Raw genomic sequence first — 8240 nt, 5'->3', positions numbered from 1 at the left:
CTTCATGAAGAGTTGTTGGAAGTGATTAATTTGGGTTCTGAAGAGATCAAGAAAGAAGTTAAGATTGGGGCACTGCTTTGTCTAGATGTTAAGAAGAGGGTGGTAGAGCTTCTTAAAGAACACGTGGATGTGTTTTCTTGGTCTTATCAAGATATGCCAGGTCTTGATATTGATATTGTGAAGCATAGATTACCATTGAAGCCAGAGTGTCCACCAATTAAACAGAAGTTGAGAAGAACTCATTCTGATATGGCTGTTAAGATCAAAGAGGAGGTTCAGAAGTAGATTGATACTGGTTTCCTTGTTATTGTTTAGTGTCCTCAATGGGTGGCCAACATTGTGCCTGTTCCAAAGAAGGATGGAAAAGTTCGAATGTGTGTTGATTATATAGACTTGAACAAAGCTAGCCCAAAGGATGATTTTCCTCTGCCACACATTGACATGTTGGTATATAATACAACTAAGTTCAATGTCTTCTCCTTTATGGATGGTTTCTCCAGTTATAATCAGATCAAGATGGCACCCGAGGACATGGAAAAGATAACATTTATTACACCCTAAGGAACATTCTGCTATAGAGTGATGTCTTTTGATTTGAAAAATATTGGTGCAACGTACCAGAGAGCCATGACTACTCTTTTCCATGACATGAAGCACAAAGAGATAGAAGTCTATGTCGATGATATGATTGCTAAGTCAAATACTGAAGAAGATCATGTTGAGGATTTGTTGAAGTTGTTTCAGCGTTTGAGAAAGTTTAAACTCCACTTGAATCCTAATAAGTGTACTTTTGGTGTTTGTTCAGGAAAGTTGTTGGGCTTCATTATCAGCCAAAAGGGTATTGAAGTGGATCTTGATAAAGCCCGAGATATTTAAGATATGCCTACACCAAGATAGAAAAGTAAGTCAAAGGTTTTCTCGGGAAACTAAATTACACCTCCATGTTTATATCCCGCATGACTGCCACATGTGGGCCAATCTTCAAGCTTCTCCGTAAATATCAAGAATGTGTTTGGATAGAAGACTGTCAGAAAGCTTTTGACAACATCAAGGAGTATCTGCTTGAACCTCCTATCTTGTCTCATTCAGTGGGAGGAAGACCATTTATCATGTACTTAACTGTGTTAGAAGAGTCCATGGGTTGTATACTTGGACAGCAAGATGAAACTGATAGAGAGGAGCATGCCATCTACTATCTAAGTAAGAAGTTCATAGACTGTGAGTATCAGTACTCCATGCTTGAGAAGACTTGTTGTGCTTTAGACTAGGATGCCAAACGTCTATGCAGTATATGATTAATCATACCACTTGGTTGATATCCAAAATGGATCCAATCAAGTACGTTTTTGAAAATCCTGCTTTGACTAGGAGGATTGCTCGTTGGCAGATGTTATTATCTGAATATGATATTGAATATCATACTCAGTAGGCGATTAAAGGAATTATTCTTTCAAACCATTTGACTCACCATCCAATTGATGATTATCAATCCATCAGGTTTGACTTCTCTGATGAAGATGGTATGTACTTAAAAGCTAAAGATTGTGATGAACCATTGCCTGAAGAAGGACTAGAGCCTGGATCCCAGTGGGGTTTAGTGTTTGATGGAGTTGTTAATGCTTATGGTAATGGAATTGAGGAAATCATGATTACTCCTCAGGGTTGTTATATCCCTTTCACTACAAGATTGATGTTTGATTGTACGAACAACACGTCAGAATATGAAGCTCGTATCATGGGTCTTGAAGATGCCATTGATTTGAGAATTAAGATTCTTGATGTATAGGGCGATTCAACCTTGGTGGTTAATCAGATTAAAGGAGAATGAGAGACTCATCATCCTGGCCTGATTCCTTACAAAGATTATGCATGGAGGTTATTAACTTTCTTTAACGAAGTTGAGTTTCATTATATACCTCGTGGAGAGAATCAGATGACATATGCTTTGGCTACTTTGTCTTCTATGTATAAAGTAAATCATTGGAATGACGTGCCCAATATCAAAATTATGTGCCTTGATAGGCCTGCTCATGTGTTTGCATCAGAAGAATTCAAAGATGATAAGCCTTGGTATCATGATATCAAGTGTTTCCTTCAAAGATCCATTTTCATTACAAGAACTTTCAAGGTTCCATGGTACATGATCATTTTCAATTCCAATTCAAATAGTTTTGGAGGGAAAAGGTTCTACTTGAGAACAAGGTCCATTTGATTTAAATAAAAGTCCATTTCGTTGCCAAGATATCCATTCCATTACACAAGACCAAAAACTACAAAGTCCATACAAAATTACACAAAGTTTCACCTTTTGACCTACAATTGACTTTGATCAACTGTTGACTTTTTGGTCAAATAGTTGAACAAAGTCAACACTAATCCTAATCCTAATTCCTACATTTTCTTCATTCACAAGTTATTCCCATTCCCGTGAACCTCTACAAACTTCAAGTCTTCATGATTCTTGATGATTCTTCACTATACCATGACTTGCTCCATGCCTTGTTCCATGCCAAGGTCTTCACACAACAAGCCTTTAATATCAGCCATACAAAACATACACCATTACATTATTTCAACATAAATTCAAACATAACCAATAATCTTGATTTATAACGGTCCAACATATAACAAACCAAGGCATAAGGAAAACATCAACCAAACCACAATGTCATAGTCCAATTATGATTCAGGCAGTGCACAAAAACAACTTCATTCATTTAAGTAATACAATCATATCCAAGCAGTCACATAGCAGTTCAAGTATTTTTAACATCAATGACACTTCCATTTTTCTAACATGACTAACATGGGTCAAATTACAATCAAATTAACTAGATTTTTAAGTTGCTTCAAACACAATCCACTAGCAACTTTGACATTCTTTTGACAATTTTTAACATCATACTGATTTTAAGTATCCAAAGTGAAAACCGTTTTCATATTCCACTAACCCCTACTCAGTTTCATCTCACTGCTATCAACCTACTAATTTCAGTAACTAAATTGAGGTTATAACAGATCTAACCATGTTAACTTACTAACTCATAACACTAACCTAAAAAATTAACCAATTGTCAAATTCAATTCAACTACTAACAGAAAAATATCAAGTCTTAACATGTGAGCATTCCACAATTCAAAATTACACTAACTTTAATTCAATTCCAATATGAACCACTAATTGTCTTGATAGTTCAGGGCCTATGAGCAGACTTAGCTAATATCAACATTTCGAAATATAATAAGGGCATTGCATAACTTAAGGTTTATTCAGTTTAACTAATCTCCCAAACTACAGTATACTAATACTCTTTCATGCTAACTACAATTCAAGCTATCAACTATCTTCATTTAAAAGTGAATTATTCATTAGGTAACATTTCATAACAACTCTTACACCACATCCAAAATGATTAACCAACGTTATCTTTCTAACTAACTTATTTAATTTTTACCAACTTAGCATGATTCTAATTAATTACAGCCTGCAAGTTCCTTATAATTAACTCAACAATGTTCAATCTAATTCAAATTCTAACAACAGGAATTTAACAGAGTCACAACTAACTAACTTAATAAGTTTCCAATTCAATCTAACTAACTTAACTACAAGCCTAACTCTATTAATTTCATTTACTAACTTCCTTCACAATTTGACTAACTTTCTAACGGCTGCCCTAACTGTAAATGACTTTCCCCAACTGTTGCCCAAAGCACCTGATTCAGTTACAAGTTTAAACCTCTATATATTCTAGCCTCACTGCAAATTCATGGGGATTCAATCATTTTCACACATTAACCACCTTCAATTCATTATCAACGACTATCATAGGGACCAAACCCCTAAGGTTTGGATCCCTTGTGAAGTCCATACGTCATGTAATTTCTGAAATTGCTCTTAGGTTTCATCCTTTTTCTTCGCTTCGATGTGGGAATCTATTGGAATTTAGGATCTAGTAGGGCGAGACTGAGAGAGGCAAAAGGGTTATGATCATTTTGATTTAGGTTTTGGCTATTTAGGAGTCGTTCCGCCACCTCCGACGCGGCGGAGCTAGCTCTGGTGATGAGCATTTATTAATGTGGGAGAGAGTGGCTAATGCCTTGAAACAAGAACATGGTGGAATGTTACTTTGCTGAGAAGTTTCCTACTTTGGCTTGAGCTCGTTGGGCTCTAAAAGACAACAGTCTCATACTTTTTGTTGACCATGCCCCCTTAATTATTCCTGCAACCCCCTTTTTGAAACAACTACAACAACCAACGATGGGTTTTCCATCCTGAAGCCCAAGGCCTTTCTTCATGGCATACCCCCAGTCCAATGCACCTCCATACAGTTTGAGCTTGATCTTGTTTATTATTTTATTTTCTTAGCTTTATTGTTTCTTAAATATCATTTTTAATATTTTACACATTTTATTAGAATTTCCTATAGTAATTATTAGAATTGTTTTTACAATTTAGTTCATACCTTTAAAAAATAACATACTTAGACTTTTTAGGTTTTAATGTTACATTTTAAAAAATAATAAAAATAATACACCTTAGTCTAGAAATTAATCATGAGTCTTTTAGGTTGATTTTCAGCTTAGAATTTTTTGAAATAATGTCGTGTTCATTTTAATTTTAGATTAGTATTAATCTTAGAAATTGACATACTTGATAATATTTTGATTCCCTTAGGTTTTAGACTTAAAAATCAACGTGCTTGTTCTTACTTTAATCTTATCCCTTATTGACTGATTAATCAAAGTTGTCTTTGATCAAATGGTCCCTTGATATATATCTGATCCTTTTATCTAATCAAGTGATTAAAAGTCTCTTGATCATTTGATGGGATTAACCTTCTGCATTGGTACACTGGATTATTCAAGATTAAGACATCATACAAGACTATGAACATCAAGCACAACAAAGAGAATCTTCTTCAACAACTTGTCATTGCGGTTCGAATTGTGCGCAATGAGCCTTAAGTAGTGGAGAAGAATGAGAGGGATTATTCTAACCCTTGTTCTGAGTATATTTGAATACAGGACGTAGGCCCCAATTGTTAAAAGTATTCGCCTTCACTCATAGACTTTAGTGAAATTCAAATCAAATAGTTGTCAAGTCTTCTTCTACACATTCAACATCTTTCCACAAGAAACGATGCATCGATCTTCATCCATTTTCTTTCTTTGTCCATTTAAGACTAAAATCATTTTTGAAAGTAAATTTAGAAACACTTAAAAATATGATTTAAAATTGAATGCCAAGAGCCTTAAGCAATGTAGAAGAATAATAAGGATTATTTCTATCCTTGTCCTGAATATCTTTGAATTCGAGACATATGCCCTAATTATTCAAAGTATTCGCCTCCATTCATAAACTTTAGTGCAATTCAAATCAAGACAATCTTTTTTTTCAAATCTAAAATCAATCACAATCCATCAAACTTAATTTTTTGCCTTATGGCATTTCACAAAGGACATGTTACTTCCATTCTACAACAATACAAACACCGCTTAAGTCTCCCATGTGCGAGCATACAAGCAAATGTTTAACTGCTAGACTGCGATCCAAGCCCATCCATTCTACCGCAAATAAACAAATGCTTAAGTATCTCATGCGCGAGCATACAAACAACATTTAACTGCTAGAACGCAAAGGTTAAGATTGTTCACTGAAAACAACCAATATATCCGTATTTTCTACCATGAACTACAAAGCTTTGATTTTGTCATTGCACTATGAGAATACGTAGGCACAAGAGTCTGTATCCTTGGTGAGCATATTAATTAATAAACTTATTTTCCCCTTTTGCAAGTAACCTTTATATAGTAGCACTCGTTTACGCAAAGAACAATCAAGATGGTTCCCGTTGAGTACAACGGATGTGACGAATCTTAATACCTTCCCCTCGCATAACCGACTCCCTTACCCGTTTCTCTTCCCCTGGGTTTTATCAATATTTTCCCTTTCCTTCGGGAATAAATAAAGTTTGGTGGAGATTGTTGTATAATTGGGTGTGTGATGCGCTCAGGTATTTTTGGCGGTGCGACAAGTGGCAGTCGCCCACTTTTTGTTTCTTTGTTTGTAGTCACATGAATTTGTTCTTGCTGAGTATTTTTCCTTTTGATCCTTTCTTTTTATTTTTCGTTTTTCTTTCTCTAATTTTTCCTGGACTAATTTTTTTAGTTTGTAGTCCACCGAGATGCCCTAACTTTTTCCTAGGTCACTCGTTTTCGAGTTTTCGACTTAGTTGGCTTTTCTTCTCTTTTTTTTTTTTTAATTTCTCATATCTTTTTGTTGAAACAAATTATGTGACATTTGTTCGTTTGGTTTATTGAAAGGGTTGTGATTGTCTAGTTCCTTTTGTTTGTGAGGGGGAAATCATTGTGGATTTGCGATTATCGACCTCGCATAAGGGATAAGATGTGATCGATCCTCAGATGGGATACTCCTTTTTTCCTTTTGAAATTTTAACACATGGTAAAATTAACTGAAGACTACCCTGTCCCTGTTTAAGATTGAGGGTTTTTTTCTTACAGAAAGAAACTCCTACTCCTAGGCTCAAAGGGGTTGACTAGGGATTATCTTTTTTATATCTTCGATGTTTGAGAATTGAAACAATGCCTTACATCGCCAGCAAGGTTTTATCCAAAAGCATATAACCAGTAGTTTCATGTGTTTTGTTTTCATCACTCTCCTTTTGATTTTTGCTTAAACAAGAGTTTGCTACTGATGAGTAAAATATGAGTGAACACAAATGGGTTTATTCAAAACATGCATATTCATTTCATTATTATTATCATTCAAAAACTAACAAGTTTTACAAGTGAATAACACTTAACAAACAAAAAAGACTACAAATGAAAATGATTGAACATTCTAATAATCCCCTACATGAATAGCCTTTGTATTCATCCATAGATTGGGGTTATCACGCTTGTAGAAGTTGATGTGATAGTCCCCAAGGAGTTTCCTCTTCAAAATCTTCCAATGGATGCAACCTCTTCAAACCCATCCTTGCTTCGACTTGCATTGGTTATGGAATTGCAATTGTGCTCACATATGGGGGCATGTGATTGTTCAGTATGTTCAGGCTATTTGCTGTGAATGTGATAAACCTTGAATAAATCAATTCTTGTACCTTGTACTTGAGATCTTTGCAGTTCTCAATTAGGTGTCCGGGTGCTCTAGAGTGGAATTCATATTTGGAATTCATATCATAGCCAGGAGGAAGAGGTGTTGGAGGAGGCTTTAGATCCCTTAACTGCACTAATGAACCTTGGAGAAAATGAGGGAGAAGTTGACCATAAGACATGGGAGTCAGTTCAAACTTTTTCTTTGGCCTTCTTGGTCTTTGTTGGGCTTAGTGAGCATAGGAGTTTTACTGATTATTTGGATACCGATTCTACTTCCGCGCTTGGTTCCTATGACTTGGTCAGGGAATATGCAATGGCTATTGGTAGGGAGGCCTTGGAAGCCCGGGTTATGGATAATATCCGTGAGGCAGCCCATGACATGAGGTGAAACCATGAAGATGTAAAGAAGTGACCATCTCTGTTACGACAATTGGTTTGGGATTGCCTTCCTTTCTCAATAATGTTTGCATGATTTCCATAACTAGACTTATCTAAGTTTTCAGTTGGTTGACCTCCTCCCTCAATAATTCCTGGCCTTGCTAAAGTTCGTCCATAGTCCTTTGAGACATGCTTCCAGTTTTAAGCGTGTGTCGAGAAATCAGCTAGCTGGTTATACACAAAAGGCAATATGAGGTTTTTTTTGTTTGGTGAGAAAATATGCAGGTATGCTGACAGATGTATGAAGAATGTAGTGCCATGTAATGTTATGCAAAAACAAATTAGGTTCGAAAGATGCAATGATATGCAATATATTAGATTCAAAGGTTTGATATATATATATATATATATATATATATATATATATATATATATATATATATATATATATATATATATATATATATATATATATATATATATATATATATATATATATATATATATATATATATATATATATATATATATATATGATGCAATAATAGTATGAGATAATATAGTTTCAAATGTTTGACATATTTTGGATAATCTAAACATGATTCTCGATACAGGTTCAAAGGTCCTACGTATACATGATAATAAAGGTATGTAGGATCTTGGTTTCCTGCAAAAACCCAATATCCCCTCATAGGTAGGTACTAGTCTTCAAAGAAGGAGGTCCCTATAAAGGTCCCTAG

The 8240-nt window shown here is 35.0% G+C and overlaps 1 long non-coding RNA gene across 2 annotated transcripts in view; it reads right to left on the bottom strand.

Moving 5' to 3' along the window:
• Positions 1–2213: 2213 nt before the first annotated feature.
• LOC127128212 (uncharacterized) overlaps positions 2214–8240 on the bottom strand; it is a 33439-nt gene continuing 27412 nt past the window's right edge. For both annotated transcript variants that reach the window (XR_007805773.1, XR_007805772.1), the window contains exon 3: positions 2214–2531. This is a non-coding gene — a long non-coding RNA (uncharacterized LOC127128212). The remainder of the gene's footprint in view (positions 2532–8240) is intronic.

This window comes from Lathyrus oleraceus, chromosome 3, assembly GCF_024323335.1.
Source record: "Lathyrus oleraceus cultivar Zhongwan6 chromosome 3, CAAS_Psat_ZW6_1.0, whole genome shotgun sequence".
Lineage (NCBI taxonomy): Eukaryota > Viridiplantae > Streptophyta > Magnoliopsida > Fabales > Fabaceae > Lathyrus > Lathyrus oleraceus.
The sequence above is the reverse complement of the archived record's forward strand: the minus strand, read 5'-3'. Positions and strand labels throughout refer to the sequence as shown.